Source organism: Myxocyprinus asiaticus, chromosome 44 (genome assembly GCF_019703515.2).
Source record: "Myxocyprinus asiaticus isolate MX2 ecotype Aquarium Trade chromosome 44, UBuf_Myxa_2, whole genome shotgun sequence".
Lineage (NCBI taxonomy): Eukaryota > Metazoa > Chordata > Actinopteri > Cypriniformes > Catostomidae > Myxocyprinus > Myxocyprinus asiaticus.
The window spans coordinates 29,362,021-29,379,196 of NC_059387.1; the positions used below are offsets into that span (position 1 = coordinate 29,362,021).

General features: G+C 38.9%; 1 pseudogene; it reads right to left on the reverse strand.

Moving 5' to 3' along the window:
* Positions 1 to 1,195: 1,195 nt before the first annotated feature.
* Positions 1,196 to 16,599, reverse strand: LOC127434530 (cyclic nucleotide-gated cation channel beta-3-like; annotated as a pseudogene).
* Between the last annotated feature and the right edge of the window lie 577 nt (positions 16,600 to 17,176).

Sequence of the window (17,176 nt, forward strand, 5' to 3'; positions counted from 1 at the left end):
ATAAGTTTGAATACACTTGTCTGGATATATGTTTCTTGATCTTATAAATGTTTTAATCCAAAGGTTAAATGCTTGAAATTAGTTTTGTAAAAAAATATAGCTTGTGCATATATGATTTTTTGTACAACTTAAATTGTAATAACATTATGTTAAATGATGGGTTGGGCACAATAGTGAAGGAAAAGGTGATGCCTCGTGAAGTTGGTTGAGGAAATGCCGTGAGTGTGCAGAGCTGTAATAATTTTGGTTACATATTCCCCACACTAAAGTTTGTGTTATTTTTAAGTTTTGATGACTTTACCATTATTCTAAAATGTGGAAAATATTATTGGACCCACTTTATATTAGGTGGCCTTAACTACTATGTACTTAACCATTTGATACAATGTACTTATTATGTACATACATATTGTTGCATTGTAATTACATTGAAAGTACTTGCATTTAATTACATTTGTAGTTACAATGTTAACTTTACCCTTAACCCAACCCTTCCCACAAAACCTAACTTTAACCCCTAATCCTTTTTCTTTTGAAAGATGGAGCTCAGTTACTGTAAAACATACTGTATATAAAGGCTGACATCTTCTAAATATATGTAGTATATTACAGTGAACCATAATATTGAGAGTAGGAGATTTAAAAAAGGAAACAAAATACTAATTGATGCAGTTATTGCCGTTCTGAGGTAGCAGCACTCTAGAAATGAAAATGGAAAAGAAGTATCTTTAAGAAATGTCATCTTGTTATACAGACTGATAAACTCTTATTTAAATGAGAGCTTACCTTAATTCTGTCCATAAAGCCTTTTTTTTTTTTTTTTTTGCTGAAAGCCCATCCTGCAAAGGCATGTAAAAGCTTTGGAGTGGGAGGTTTGGTTCCAAATAGAGCAAAGCCTTTCTTCTTTTCCTCTTCAACGTTGGCTGCAGCTGAACTCTTGGCTTTCATCAGTTTCCTGTGAAAATATATTTGTCAGTATTACAGATTTCACTGTTGAGAGCAAATCTTGGGCAGTATAGGTTATCAATATACTGTACACTACCAGTCAAAGTTTAGATACACTTGACTTGACGGAATTTGTTTCACATGATCTTTAAAACCTTTTGATCTAACAGTTTATTCTTCCATGCTTGAAGTTAGCTTTGAAGACAAATATAAATTATGCTAAATTTTAATATACAGTGTTTTAAACAAATCAGTTTCCCCAGATAATGAAGTAAAAGCATTCAACTTGAATGATGATTCTTAAACACACTTTCTTACACACAAAGTCTCCAGGCAAGTACACAATGGACTTTAGCCTTAGTAACATGTCCACAAGCATCTGGTTGTCACAGCCCTGTGGGAAAACAGCACAGGACATTAGCACACAACTGACCATATGCTGATCATTACATGTCTCTTTCCCTCAGAGTGAATCAATCTCACCTTGAAGAGGTCGATCTTTTGGAAGGTGGCGAGGCTGATGTCCACAGTGATGGCCGTTCTCATGACCAAAGGCATCTGTTCCAGTAGCTCAGACTCATCTAAGGAAATGGCTAAATAAATTCTGCAATGTGAATTACAGTTTTAGAGGCTGTTCAGACTGAACGCATTCTTTCACCAAAAAAAAAAAAAAAGCTATACGCATGCAACAAATATCCACAGTGTTCCTGACCAACCACTGGGTGGCACAATGATTGGTTCCGGTCTCCATAAGAAGCAATATAAATAGTACCGAAACGAGCGATCAAGATGGAGAAAACCCTAAAGTGTTATTTGGAGTAAAAATGAATTCATCCAACTTTTGCAGTTGTTGGCTGTTGTAACAACTCGAAGCAGTTAATGATATCAATATAATTACCCTCGGTTCATAGCTTCACTTAATTTGCCCACTCCATAAACAGGTGAGGCACTGTCAAAAGACGGTGGTGAATCTGTGAAGTATCAGCACTATCGAGCCACAAGTTTTTTAATTATGCAATTTTTACAATTTAATACTATAAACATTACCTTATATGCTAAAAACATCCGCTGATGAGAGTGGATATGGTTAACCCTAACCCTAACCTAACCTAACCCTAACCTTAACCCTTAAACTTTGACAGGTGAGACACTTTCAAAAGAAGGTAGTGACTCTGTGAAGTATCAGCGCTATCGAGCCGCAAGTTTTTAAATTTGGTAATTTTGATTTGGTAATATACGAAACATTATACGCTAAAAACATCCACCGATGTGAGTCGATGCGATGCCTTTTAACAGAACGCAGGTGTCTGTTTTGCAGGTGTAGCGCAGGATGCTATTTTAAAAACTTGAAACCTGACAAACCATCTAAAATGCAGCATTCAAAACACAAAGGGTGCAAAAAACGTGTTCAGTGTAAAAAGCCCCTTTTGCAGATGCTTTGCTTTTTTTCTAGTAAGAAAATTTAGTACAAAAACTAGATTTACCCAGCATGCCCTGGGAATCCCAGGTATAGTTGTACCAGGTGTGTACTCTGGTTTGCACCAGCCTGGGGATGCGGTTGGTCACCATGTACACCGCAGAAGCATCCATAAATGCCCGAAAGTAGGTCTGGCCTGCAGATGCTGCAATATTGTCGTCTCTCATCTGTAACATTAAAGCGTTAAACGTTTAAACGTTTCTGATAAAACATGTGCATTAGTTGACACACCCTATTTCCTAAACCTGCTATTTGCTCCTACATAACAGGTGTCCCATAAAAATAAATTGACAGGATAACTTGTGGAGATTATAGGATAACTATCACAGGATTGGCTGCCAGGGGTTAGGGAGGGGCTCTTTCATGTATTCATTGTGTACCTGTCCAATCAAACTTGAGAAGACAAAGACACCAGTGAAAAAGTTTGTTAACTGAAACGTGATCTCAAAGACTGTGAGGCTCAGGTAGTCCACCTATGTTGATCATGGTCCATACAGCAAAATAGTAACAGCGTAAGTACCTGTGAACGACAATTGAGAGAAAGAGAGAAAAATAAAGTAATTAATATTGTACTGTACATCTGACAATAAAACAAATCAAACATGTTACAACATCAAAACAGCAGACATCATGCAAGTGAGCAAAGCCAAGACCAAAGTGAGAGAGTCAAACACAAAAATGAAACACTTCAGAAGCACAAGCTTTAGAGACAAAAGCTGTGGAGACAAAATGTATACCCAGCCAAGAATGATGGACAAAAATAGGGCACCAAAAAAAAAAAAAAAAATAGCTGGTCATCTTAAAGATCTGACTGAATATGGTCTCAGGAAAAGGAAGTTCTGGGATCATCAGCAGGGATTTCTCTGCATTGAAGAAACAGCACAGGTAGCTAAGAGAATATGAAAACCCAAAATTCCACTATTACTAAAATCTACTGTACATTCAGTTTTGACGGAAAACAACATAACAGTTCATTATCATTTCATGTTCATTCAGAAAGAAAAAAAATCTGGTAAAAGCCATTTTATGAATAGCAGTGGTGTCAAATCTGTACTGTAATTGAAGGGTGGATGGAAGCACTGCCGTGGCCGCTGTTGACCCATTTGGTCTGGCCAATGCCCTGGTAGTCCGATGCCACATAGTAGATACAGGCATTTAGGTGTTGGCTGAACAGCAGGTATCCAACAGTATGAATTACTCTTTAAAAAAAAAACAAGGCAGAATTAGGATCACTCTGATTGTCGTGACACTAAGATTGTAGGAAAGAATTGGTTACATACCTCCAGGTGTACGCTTTAGTCATGATACCCTCAAGATGATCACTGAACTCAAAAAAGGCCTCAAACTTCAGAAGAAACAAAGTATGAACAAAACAATGAAAGTTTTGGCATATTCACAAAGATAATGAGATCATGAATAATTCTGCATCTCCTTATCCAATCCTGCTCCTGTCAAAGCAAAAGCCTTCATCACAGTAATTGCTCGTACCAGAGTTGCGATGTTCATTACCTTCATTAAACGATTCACCCTGAAGACAGACTTGAATCCAAATGGGAAATATAACAGTTCCAGAGGCAGGATGGATAGCACATCTTATGTGTATACTTTCAAACATCCCACTTAAATGCCTTGCATTTCACAGAATGTCACAGATAAAGGCAATACATGTGAAGTTGTATTGAACATGGAACATTCCTTTAAATAAAAACCATTTTTGTGTGATTTTCTTCTAAAAAATTATATTTTTCTATAAGGTAGTTAAGAAGAAGAAGAAGAAAGAAACAGTATCAGTAGTGTCTTAGAGGAAGTATTGTGGGAGTTTTCTTACTATTACGTCTCCCTCCTTACAGAACTGTAGTCGTGGCTGGAAAACAATCATGTCGAACCACATTGGATTGGCCTTTGGGTTATGATATGGAAAGGCCATACGGACTGGTATGAACGATAGGTTATAGGTGAAGGCAATGGTCACCACGCTTAGCCAAGTGATATACCTGCGGTCTGGTAAAAATCACATGACAAGAGCAGAAAATGAAGGCTTTAGATAGACAGTAGTTTAGTAGTAAATTTGAAAATGTATGGCTGTAACTCTCTGTCTTGCCTACAATGCATCAAGTGCAGTGGGACCTACACTGCAAACCCTAATGTTGTCATTACTGGAAAAATCAATTTTAAACCTTATTTGAATTTGTTATTTAAATATAAGTTCCTTGTACTTATTTTTCTTAACAATCCAAAGACTTGTATTAGGGTTAGTTTTAATAACTCAAACTATTAAGTACCAAATTGAGGCTATAATTGAATACCCACAATGCCTTGCCCTTGAATCATTTAATTATGTTTCCTTGATCAAAGGAACATATGGGGGCATTAAATTATGATTATTTATGTTGTTTTATGGCAAATAATGTAGTCGTTTCGTGTGATGTCACCATTTGGGTGATCTGTGTCCCCTTTGGTCAAGTTGGACCCTGTTAACACTATTTCAGTTCTCATTGTGCTTGTGCAACTGAAGCACATGCATATATGCATTTTGTGGAGAAATAAGTTAATTTGAGGATTGACCTAGAATCAGTTATAAGTTTCGTTATTCAAACTGTTATTGTATAATCTAAATTTGAGTCCATACAATAAAAATTCTTACACTGAAACAACAACATTTAAACAGCAAATCTGAGTTGTATACTTGCATCTAGTTACCACATCTCAAATAGTTACGTTTATTCTATATGCACACCAAGTTAAGTGAACTTAATTACACAAGCTTTGGAGATGCCACAACTCAGTTCAGTTGAGGGATTGTCTAGCTTCTCAATCAATTAAGTAGAGTCAACTTATTAGGGTTTTCAGGTATAAAATCAGGAATTCTTTTAAAAAAATATAATTTGTTTATGGAAATTTGTGTATTAAATTACAATTATGCAAAATATGCATTTTCACTAGTGGTCTCAGACTTTTGGACCCCACTGTATATCTCCATTCTGGTATGGTGGTAAAGTCTAACCTGTGAACGGATCGATGGAGGTGCCAAGCCTTATGTCCATTCTGCCCTCTAAGGGCTTAAGCAGGAAATCAGCACAGGTGCATATGAGTTTTGGACAGATGGACCTGGCCTCTTTGGGTGGCTCATTTTCTTCTTGTCGTCTTTCTTTTCTTCAGGCTTATCCCATGCATTCTTAGCCTCTACATATTTTTTCTTCTTCTCTTCCTCTTCTTTCTTTTTCTTTTCATCCCCCTCTTTCTTCCTTTCCTGTTCCTCTTTCTTTTTCCTCTGCTCTTCCTCTTTTCTTTTTGTCTCCTCCTCTTCCTTTCATTTCCTCTCCTCCACTATCTTTAGATAGTCTTGTTTTCTAAAGACAGGTGCTAGATCAACCACAAAACCTGTTAATACCTGAAGTAAATACACACTTGTTTAAATCAATAACAATGTACATGTTCACATTTTTTTTATTTTTATATTTAATAAAACTTTATAATAACATATTAATAAGTCATTAAAGCTGCACTCTTAACTTATCCATTATTTAAAAAAAGTTTACTCCAAAAGAAGTTAAAAGTAATTTTGAAATATATGTGAAAATCATATAACCACTCACATGAGATGCGTATTTCAATTATATCAGTAAGCTTTTTTATTCCACATGGAGAGGGTCCCCTCATGGGGGCAGCCATGTTAGGATCACATGACTAGCCAAATACTACTGGCTTAATCTCAGTAACCATGCTGTTACTTGACACTTTCACTCATGGATTAAATTAATTATGACTGAATGTAAATAGTACATTTCTACAATGGCATCTGAAACCAAAAACTACTGTGTTTGAAAAATCGCATCCAAGCTGCTAGGTGTCATTGTAAGTCCAAGATGACACACACAAAAACGTTACTGAGTGCACTTTTAAATGTATATATTTTTTTATAATGCTGAACAGAAGTCAAAAGGCTTTTATCAATTTAACTGCCAGTCATATTTGTATTGTATCTCTTTCGATGGGCAACAAGGATATATATAGTCATCAACAGGGTTATACACACTGACTGGTAGACTACACTCTGGGGAGGATGCATAGGGGTCAATTACCTTTTCTTTATGAAGCTCAGTCCTTTCCCACATCCGTTTAACAATCTCAATGAGCTGATCATCAGAATACTTGTTTATCACGATGGGCTGGGTTAGAGGGGGAGGCGCCTCCTCACTATAATTATTGAAAAAACAACAATAAAGAGGAGGAATTAATACATTAGAAACTACCATTGGTTTTACTTTCACACACTAAAACTACACGTAATTTTTTTCCCCCCAGCAGGGGTATTTTTGTTCAAGCTCTTATATTAATTCCCCTCTACAAAATTTTTTTTTGAGCTGTAAAGTTCAAATCACCCCTTTTGGTGGTACTATTATTCTTGACGCATGCGCATCTGGGAGGCAGATGTAAACAGTCCTTTTCTGGTATCCTTACGCATGTCGTGCAAAAGTTACCAGGTGGTGGATATAGGTGGTCATAACAGGATCCAAATATTGATACAACTTTACACAGACAAGGGTAGTAAGAGATTTTCTCCAACTGGTCTCATGTTAACACATATAATGTTTAATTATTACAGCCGAAACAGTGTGCATTTGACCGTTTATTCCGGTGTTATGGACATTTAACATTTATTCCCCATAAACTTCCCTTCCAACAAGTGCATTGCTGTAAACGCTATTTTTGCTCGCTTTTAGAAAGGTAAACCAATGAGATCAGTCGAAATTAATGTCTATTATAGCATTTTCTTGCTCCACTGCTAATGAATCTCACCACTGCAAAATACATTTCCCTGAGGTTTAGCTTGCAGTCTGACTTGAATTTGATGAGATAAAAATAGCTTGTACCGCGAAAATATGCCAAAACAACGAGTCTTAACTACTGCGTTGTTTGCCCTCCCAACCGCCTCTTCTGTGATACCCGAGGGGTCACACGAGGAGGCACAGTGGGGCCACGAGGTCGAGCAGGATGAATTTGTGGAGGACCTTGTGCCGGCACACGTCCTGCAAGCCCCTCAATCTCCACGCAATGCGTCTATGCCGATACTTTATGTACGTGACGAGCTCTGGCCCTACGCATGAGCACATGGCATTGTCTCGTTCGGCGGTTCTGACACTGGGGATGATGACGATGTCATGTCTCTGGCTGCATCAGGTGAGTGGTCAGTGGATGATGCTACTGCCCCTCTCCCCAGCGAGGGTGAGGAGCGTGTATGCACGACTAATAAGGAGATGCTTCGTGTCCTTTCAGGGGTGGTCGAAGAGCTCGATATTGAGTAGTCTCCTCCAGAGAAACCTGCACAATCTCAACTTGATGAATGCTTCCTGCAGTCCAGACGCCGTCAAGCGACCGCGTCTCATAGATCTTCCCTGTTCTTCCCTGAAGTTCATAACAAACTATCAAGATCCTGGCACGCGCCCTATTCAGCTCGCCTGTGCAGCGATTACATCCTCTCTAATGTGGATCATAGGGAAGAAAGCGGTTATGCCCAACTACCCCTGTGGAGGAGGCAGTAGTGGCACACATCTGCCAGCGAGTAGCAGGGTGTGGAAATCACGCCCCATTCATCCTTCCAAGCCCTGTTGATTGACGTCCGCACTGGCTGGAAGAGCATACTCAGCAGTGGGCCAAGCTGGTTCAGCACTCAATGAGATGGCGTTGCTCTAGGTCTTTCAAGCCAAGCTCCTCAAGCAAATGAACAAGTAAAGCTACGATCCAGAGACATTCAAAGTGCTCTGCACTGCTACAGATTTAGAGCTGCGTGCCACGAAAGTCACTGCGAAGGGCATTGGCAAGTCAATGGACAACCTGGTAGTTCTGGATCGTCACATCTGGTTGATCCTCACAGACATGTGTGACAAGGTAAAAGCCGCTCTGTTGGATGCTCCAGTGTCTCCAGCCGGCCTCTTTGGTAGCTCTGTGGATAATTTTTCCGAGTATACATCACGACTTAGCAACAATCACAGGCTATGAGACATTTTATGCAGAAACTGAGTAACGTTTCACAGCCGGCTCACTCATGCTCTGTTTCGAGTCAGCGCCCGGCTAAAAGCCTCATGCCCGCTGCCCGCTGCTGTTCCCCATCTCCCCACTGTTGGTTGTTGGGAAAGGAATACAGCGAGGTGTCATGCTGGGGCAGATTGTCAGGCAGAAAGTGGTAACTAAGGATGATTCCAACACAGGTTGGGGGGTGGTGTGCGATGGACGCCCGGCTTCCGGGACCTGGACAGGTGTGAGGAGGGCGTGGCACATCAACCGCCTAGAGCTATTGGCTGTATTCCTAGCCTGGAAGGCTTTTCAGTTAGAAATAGCAAACTATCATGTTCTGATTCGCTCAGACAACATGACAGTGTATATAAACCGCCAAGGCAGAATTCATTCACCACCACTGATGAGACTGAAGCATCACCTCCTCCTATGGAGTGAGCATCATCTCCATTCCCTGAGCACGACATATGTTCCAGGCTGTCTAAATTACGGTGCAGACCTATTATCACGTCAATGGGTGATACCGGGCGAATGGAGACTTCATCCTCAAACTGTCCTGAGGATTTGGGAAATATTCTGCAAAGCAGAAATCGATCTACTTTCCTCAGTGGAGAATGGCTACTGTCCCCTCTGGTACTCGAAGTCACAAGCACTGCTGGGAGCAGACAAATGGCCGTTAATATGCGTTTCCCCCGGTGTGCCTAATTCACTCTGTCATACACAAAGTCCGAGAGGACAGGAAATGATTCTATTGGTTGCGCCGAAATGGCTCAATCAGCCGTGGTTTCCGGAAATGACAGAGGTGTTATACAGCTCACTATGGGAAATACCGCTGAGGAGGGATCTCCTCTCTCAGGTGCAAGGCACAATATGACATCCCCAGCCCAAGCTGTGGAACCTGCATGTGTGGCCCCTGAACGGAGCTCACTAAACGTGCCAGAACTGATGCATTCAGTCATGAACACCATTTTACAGGCCAGAGCACCGTCCACGAGATGCCTCTGTGCTCTAAAATGGAACGTGTTCACTGATTGGTGTCTTCCACATGGCAAAGACCCAGTAAACAACCCCATACATGAAATTCTCATATTTCTTCAAGAGCGATTAAATGCAGGACTCACTCTGTCAATGCTCAAAGTTTATGTGGCGACTATATCTGTGTATCACACACCTGAAGCCGGCGCCAATATAGGCAAGCATGATTTAATCACAATTTCCTTAAAGGAGCAAGACGATTAAATCCACGGCCGGCTGCAGTTCCGACTTGGGACCTAACTTTGGTCCTAAAAGTGCTCACAGGGCCCCGCTTCGAGCCTTTGGACTCATGATTTGCGCATGCTCTCCATTAAGACCACAGCACTGCTGGCTCTGGCCTCAGTAAAATGGGTCGGTGACTTACATGCACTATCAGTTGACATTTCATGTCTGGAGTTTGGCCCTGGTCTTTCAAAAGCCACTGTCAAACCCAGAAAAGGCTATGTGCCTAAGGTTCTAACCACACCCTTCAGAGCACAGATGTTCACCTTCAAGCTTTCTTCTCTCCTCCATTTAATTCAGATGAGGAATAATCCTTGCATTTTTTATGCCCTGTGAGGGCGCTACATGGATACGTTGAGCACACCCGCCAGTTCAAACTGTCTGATCAGCTCTTTGTGTGCTATGGAGGTTGCACGAAAGGAATGTCCGTCTCTAAGCAAAGACTTTCTCACTGGATCGTTGATGCGTTTGCCCTGGCTTACGAGTCGCAGGGTACGATCTGCCCAATTGGTGTTAAAGCACACTCAGCTAGAGGCATGGCCTCCTCATGGGCATGGACTAATAGTATGTCTTTACAAGACGTATGTTTTGCAGCAGGATGGTATTCTCAAAACACATTCGCAAGGTTTTACAACCTAGATGTAACGTCTCTGTCTTCATAAGTCCTTTCTGTTTAGAGTGCTTGCTATTTCATTTGCCAAACATATACTTATGCCCCTCTCCTTAAGTACGGGCTCCCCATCATTTTACACAGCTGACTGCATCAGGCCATTGCAATTTACCATAAAGTCACAAGCACTTTCATTATAAGTAAACTCCCTTCCCGACTGGGTTCTATATGACTAAAGTTCATATATTCATTCTGAGTGCTCCCCTCCTGGCCCAACATGAGTGTCACTCACTTGCGGCATACTCATGTCGGTCGCTGTCCCACGGGACTGTGGTGTCATGTTTCCTCTCTGGAAGGTTATTTCGTGTAGTGTGGCGTGATGGGATTCTGTTACCCATATGCGTTAGCACGCAATATCAAGTGTACTTAGTCGTAAGGGAATGTCTCGGTTACATACGTAACCTCGGTTCCCTGAGATGAAGGGAATGAGACATTGTGAACACTGGCCGCACTACAAGACTCAGAGGACCCTATTTATTTTCTGAATACATATTCCTGGTGTTATTGTGAAAGATTCATCAGTGCACATTATTCCAAATATATATATATATATTGCCTTCATAATATAGAGACCATTTATTTTATAGACACCTCTTCTCACAATCCAATCAATTCCAATGTTAGTGAGCTCCACCACATCATGATAGGGCCCTGTAAATATTTTTTTTACTGTTGTCAAATCGAATAGCACAAATAAGAACTTATGAAATGTTTTAAAAAAATTCTGAAAACATTTTTGAAGATGTTAAAACCAATGACCTAGGTAAAATATTGAACACTCTTGAATTAAATGTGTGATTTTAACTTGCCAACTTCATTTTAACTTGACCACCAAGACCAGCCTAACCTCATGTAAATTACATGACAATTGATATTAAGTGATTCCTTCCATGTATCGTGGCAGTTCTAAGGTGAAATGTACACTGTGTGCAACTGAAAGTGAGTTAAATGATCTCTAGGTCAAGGTCAATGCTCTATCAAGTTTTAAATAAACAAAACTGACCTCCCTAGTACCCTAAACCTTGAACCTAAACCTAACCGATAGTGTCATAAAAACAGATATCAGATGAAAAAATGCAATTACTGAAGCAGCTACATCATTTTGTGTGTGGTGCTTCTTTGAAACTTTTGTCTCACAAGGAATAGTTCACCCAAAAATGAAAATTCTCTCATCAATTACTCATGCACATAAAAGCAGCCTAAAACAATCAATCCATAAGACTCCAGTGGTATAATTGATGCCTTCTGAAGCAATATATGTGGTGCGAACTGCCAGACACATCATCGGAGGTGAGTGTCCCTCCCTCCAGGAAATATATACAATGCGGTGTGTGAAAAAAGCTCGGAGGATCATCAGAAACTCCAGCCACCCGAGCCATGGGCTGTTCTCACTGCTACCATCAGGCAGGCGGTATCGCAGCATCAGGACCCGCACCAGCCGACTCCATGACAGCTTCTTCCCCCAAGCAATCAGACTTCTGAACTCTTGATCTCCCACGATCAAAATACATCAGCACTGCACTTTATTACCCTTACTTTATTACCCTTATGCTTATATCTCACACCGGACTGTCATAAATTATATTATTATTATATTATATTCTCTCTTAACAACTGATTATCAACCGACAGCCTGAATATCAATACAGTACAATACTGTACATTCTATATATACTACTATATATATACTTTTTTATATATTTGTATTTTTTATTTTTATTGAATAATGTGTATCTATATAGTGCGCATTGTACATTGTACAGTGTATGTTATTATTTGTATATTGTTGAGTGTAATTATGTGTATATAAGATGTTTAAATTGTGCTGTGTTAATTTGATGTTATTTTAAATTGGTATATGTCTCATCACTGTCACGACTGCTATGTTGATCGGAACTGCACCCAAGAATTTCACACACCATTGCACTTGTGTATATGGCTGTGTGACAATAAAGTGATTTGATTTGATTTGATTTGATATATAAAGGGTGCAAAAAAAGAGATCATTATTTAGTCCTTTTTTACTATAAATCTCCACTTTCACATTCACAATGTTTTTTGTTGTTTGGCGATTCACATTCTTCGTGCATATCGCCACCTACTGGTCGGGGCTGGTCAAACATGGAGATTTATAGTAAAAAAAAGGACTTAAATATTGGTCTGTTTATAACCCAAACCTAGTGTTGTCATGGTACCAAAATTTCAGTAGTCAGTACCAATACCAGTAAAATTTCACGATTCTCGATACCAATTTCAATACCACGGCATAAATAGGAAATATGCAATTGAACACACTCCTTTGGCCTATTAAAATGTTAAATTAAATAAGTATTTTCCAACATACCATCACTATTTATTTTAATCAAATGAAGTGCTTCAGTAAAGATCCTCACAACATAATCTAAAACACAGCATTGGTCTTATTTTTGTAACAACAGAGCATCACTGAAAACATTGATGAAAACTTCTATTCAGTACAACAGTACTCTTTTACTAAACACTAGTATTATATTTTTTGTTGTAATTTCTTAAATTTCAAGTGTCAAGCTTTTATTTTGAAACTAACTTTTATTTTGACATTAAGGCTTTTTCGGTTCCTTGAGAACTGAGTCTGTGCCCAGTACTACCGGAACTGCAGAAACACTGGTATCGTGATATCTTTTTAATTTTAGTATCGACATGGTACCTACCCCACACTACATCACACCTATTGTATCACTTCTGAAGACATGGATTTAACCACTGGAGTTGTATGGATTATTTTATACTTTTATGCAAAGCTTTTATGCTGCCTTTATATGCTTTTTGGAGCTTCATAGTTCTGGTCACCATTCACTTGCATTATATGGACTTATAGAGCTGAGATATTCTTCTAAAAATCTTCATTTGTGTTCTGCAGAGGAAAGAAAGTCATACACATCTGGGATGGCATGAGGGTGAGTACATGATGAGAGAATTTTCATTTTTGGGTGAAGTATTCCTTTTAGGACTCGTACTCCTGAAACACATTGCATCAAAGGTGCAATGCTCTATCGGTTAAGCTACCATATTTTGATTGCGCTTGAACAAGTTTGTAAATGAAGCTGGATATGTAATGCAAACAGTAAAATGTATTGCCGTAAAAGCCATGCACTTAAAAGTGTTTTGATGTCATTGTGTAAGGAACAAGGCGAAAAATGAGTGTTTATGAATTGATAATCTGCCATTTTACTTGTGATTTGTGTGAAGGGGGATAAAAGTCATTGTTGTAGTACGTCTTACGTTTATTTAACTAGGCACATAAAAATAACTTGCAAAAATGTAGGAATAGTAACATGATTAGTAACACGTTACACAGGCATATCTAACTGGCAGCCTATATAAAACACTTTCTGTAGTATCTGTTTACTTCAGCAGGTGGCTGGCCGGCCATTGGCTGGGGCTGCAGGCTTCTCCTCTGGTCTGGGGGCCGGTGCTGGGGCCGCAGCCAGGGCTGGTGCTGAAGCTGGAGCTGGTGTGGGAGCTGGGGCTGGGGGTATGGAAAAAAATACAGGGGGCTTAGAGGGTATTTTCCTGTGTGGTTCTTACAAACAGTGTCCTTGCTGAGTCAAGAGTCAGTGCACAGATGGAGCAGTGAACCCTGAAGCTGCTTACTGACTGGTCATATGTGCTATTGAACTCGTACATTAGAGACAATACAAATCTATTTATAATGCCTCTCATCGGGAAAATATCTTGCACAGGTGCTTACTAAAAGAATGATGCTATTATTCAGAGTATAGGTCTGCATTCCCGCGGAACTCCCACAGGACCCGCGGGACCTGATTAGATTTCTTGTGGCATGGGATTACATTTCCGAGTTGAAGGTGGGAGCGGACGGTACTTACATGAGATGTGGACGGGAGCGGGCGGTCAGAGAATAGCCTGAAACATCCGATGTGGATCGCTTTTTTTTATTTTATTTATTAATGAATGCAATAAATTTATTAAAAAATACTTTTTTTTATAATGTAAAATACATGTGCATACAGCTTGTGTATTAAATTATCCGATATTTAGAGTAGGCAGCCAGGTAGTCAACAGGGCTTTAATAGAATGGCAGAGCAAAGCGCACACTGTGTCATCAAAGCATGTGAAACTCGAACTAGAAAATGGTCAATTTAGTGTTAAGAAACCAACTTCAGGTGAGTCAAATTGGTGTCATTTTCACACATCATCTGATAATAGCAATAACAGAAAAAATTTAATATTCTTTGTATACACTTGTTGTCTATTTGTATGGCTTTTGCTATATGTGGAAAACAAATGCAGGGTTGCGGGAGCAGTTGGGAAGAAAATCATTGTGGGCAGAGAGCGGGTGAACATGGAGTTAAATTCAGAGGGGGCGTTCGGATGCAGAATAGACACTTCCTGCACAGACCTCTAATTCAGAAGATTACAACGGATGACGCAGGTATCCTTATTTGGCTTTTTCATCTTTCTTTTCTCCATTTTCTTTGTCTGTAGGTTTTCTTCCTATCAGTTGCAAAGTTAATCATTATTCCAGGTTAGTTTTGCTGTTATAAAGCAATCTTATAATTCTGAAATACAATATTACATATGCATTTATTTTTTAGACCTATAGATTGTTGAGCTAAATTGCTGATTCTAAATCAATTTCAAGCACCTATGTCTTTGATTTAACATTTTTATGAGATGTAAATGATTGGTCCTTACATAGTGTAGAGATAAAAGCCAAATGTTGATAAAGTTAAACTGAACTATATGTAAAATATATATAGTTAGTGTAAAATGAACAAAACTGTAGCATTTCTAAACATAAAAAAAACTATTGATTTGATAAGGATTAAATAAATCAATGTGTTCATATTTTGATTCAGTGTGTGCTTATGTAGTGTTTGCAGCCTTTTTAACCCTTGTACGACCCTCGGGACATTTTTGTCTTTTTCATTTTTGCTTTTTCGATCATTTTGGCTGTGTTAATGCCAACGGCATACATTTTGCCAAAGGTGTGTAGTTCCTATAATACATCTATAATACATTGTGTACACAAAATAGTTACTTAGGAACTTAAGGACAAAAATGTCCCCATTGAAACAAATTAAAACTGCAATGTTTGATCCCAGTGCCATTAAAGCATAACATCATGAATTCTATGGTATTATGCTTTCATTCCAGAGCCCTGGCTTCAAAATTTTAATTTTTAATATTTTCCACCAGATGGTGCCATTTTTCTCATGTTTAGCCTATGGAGCAAATACATGCTTTTTTCCTATTTTCTGTTTGCTGTATTATAGAGCACTGCAGGCCAGTTGAATAAATGATGCAGCTAAAATTGTGTGGGTGTGTTGGTATGGATGCCAGGGTGTGTTTTGTATGTGTGTATTGAGAAATTTGTGTGCGTGTGTGTGTGTGTGTAAAAAACAACAGTGGTATTATGTAAACAAACAGGCATTTAAAGGGTTAAAATCCTGAAAATGAATGAATATTTGGTAGTTATGATCAGAACTGATGTTGGTTAAAATATCTAAGTCAGTGAAAGTGGAAAATAATATTAATATATAATATTTTTATGGAAATTTTTGGACGTGGACATTTTTGTCCTCTAAGGTACTGTTTTTTTTTTTTTTTTTTTTTTTAATCTGACACTGCAAAAAAATTATAATGCATCAAAATCAATGTTGTTGCTAATCACTGACATATCCCAGACTGTGATAATCCAAAAAAAAAAATGTTCCCCTTAGCATTTAGTATATGGAAAATAGTTTATTTATTTTGTTTATAAAGAACAACAGTGGCATTATATAAACAAACTGGAATTTAAAGGGTTAAAATCCTGAAAACGAATGAATATTTGGTAGTTATGATCAGGACTGATGTTGGTTAAAAAAATTCACCAAATATAGAAATATAGCAATAGCAGTTATAACAAATTCTTAGAATTCTCAAATATGACTCATTACTATCAAACACCTGTATAACGTCACATTTTTATGTAATGTCAACAGAACGCTTTTGGTCCCCTACAGGATTTTTAGGATAAAAGCACCAAAAAAGTTGATAAAGTTAAAAATTTAATGCAAATGTAAAGAAACATAATGTCTCTCTATGCATTGCAAGCCTGTTTTTTTACATTGGCAGTTGTTGGGGCAGGTGTAGGAGCTGAGGCTTGTGCAGGCGGAGGGGCCACAGTAGAGGCCGGGGCTGGGGTGGGACCCACAGTGATCTTGATGATCTTTTTCAGCTTGCTGAACATGGCTCAGTGGCTATCAGTATCTAAATGATCACTGTTGAGTTTATCCCTCTAGTGTGCCCACGGCTCCAGTCCACCTAATGTTACTGCCTGATGCAATTAGCACTTTTAGACCACTAATACCCACCTGCAAACAGACCTCAGAAGTAAGCTGAGACCACAATTCATCACAGAGGAGATCTGCTGTATACAAACGGGGTTAAAATGTAAATTAATGCCAAAAACAAAAGAAGTGACTGTTTCAAGACGATATAAACTTTAAATACATGGGCTATATTTTGATTCATAGGATTGTCTTGTACTTTTTACAGCCTTTCTAATTTGCCATACAGTTCTGGGAGTATCAGCAAAATGTTATAGAGCTGTGAGCAGATTTCACTGGTGGACATGTGAGCTGTTCTGCTGGATTAGTTTGGCTCATATGGAGCAGTGGACCACTTACTTAATTAAACCTTATAAGCTTTTAGTTCAGCTGAGGGGATTTACTGTTGTGGTTTCACAGGGAACGGGCAAGGTTAACAAGACATTGATCTTAACAGGCCTTCCATTTCTTAATTCTGCAAAACATTATATGAAGTGT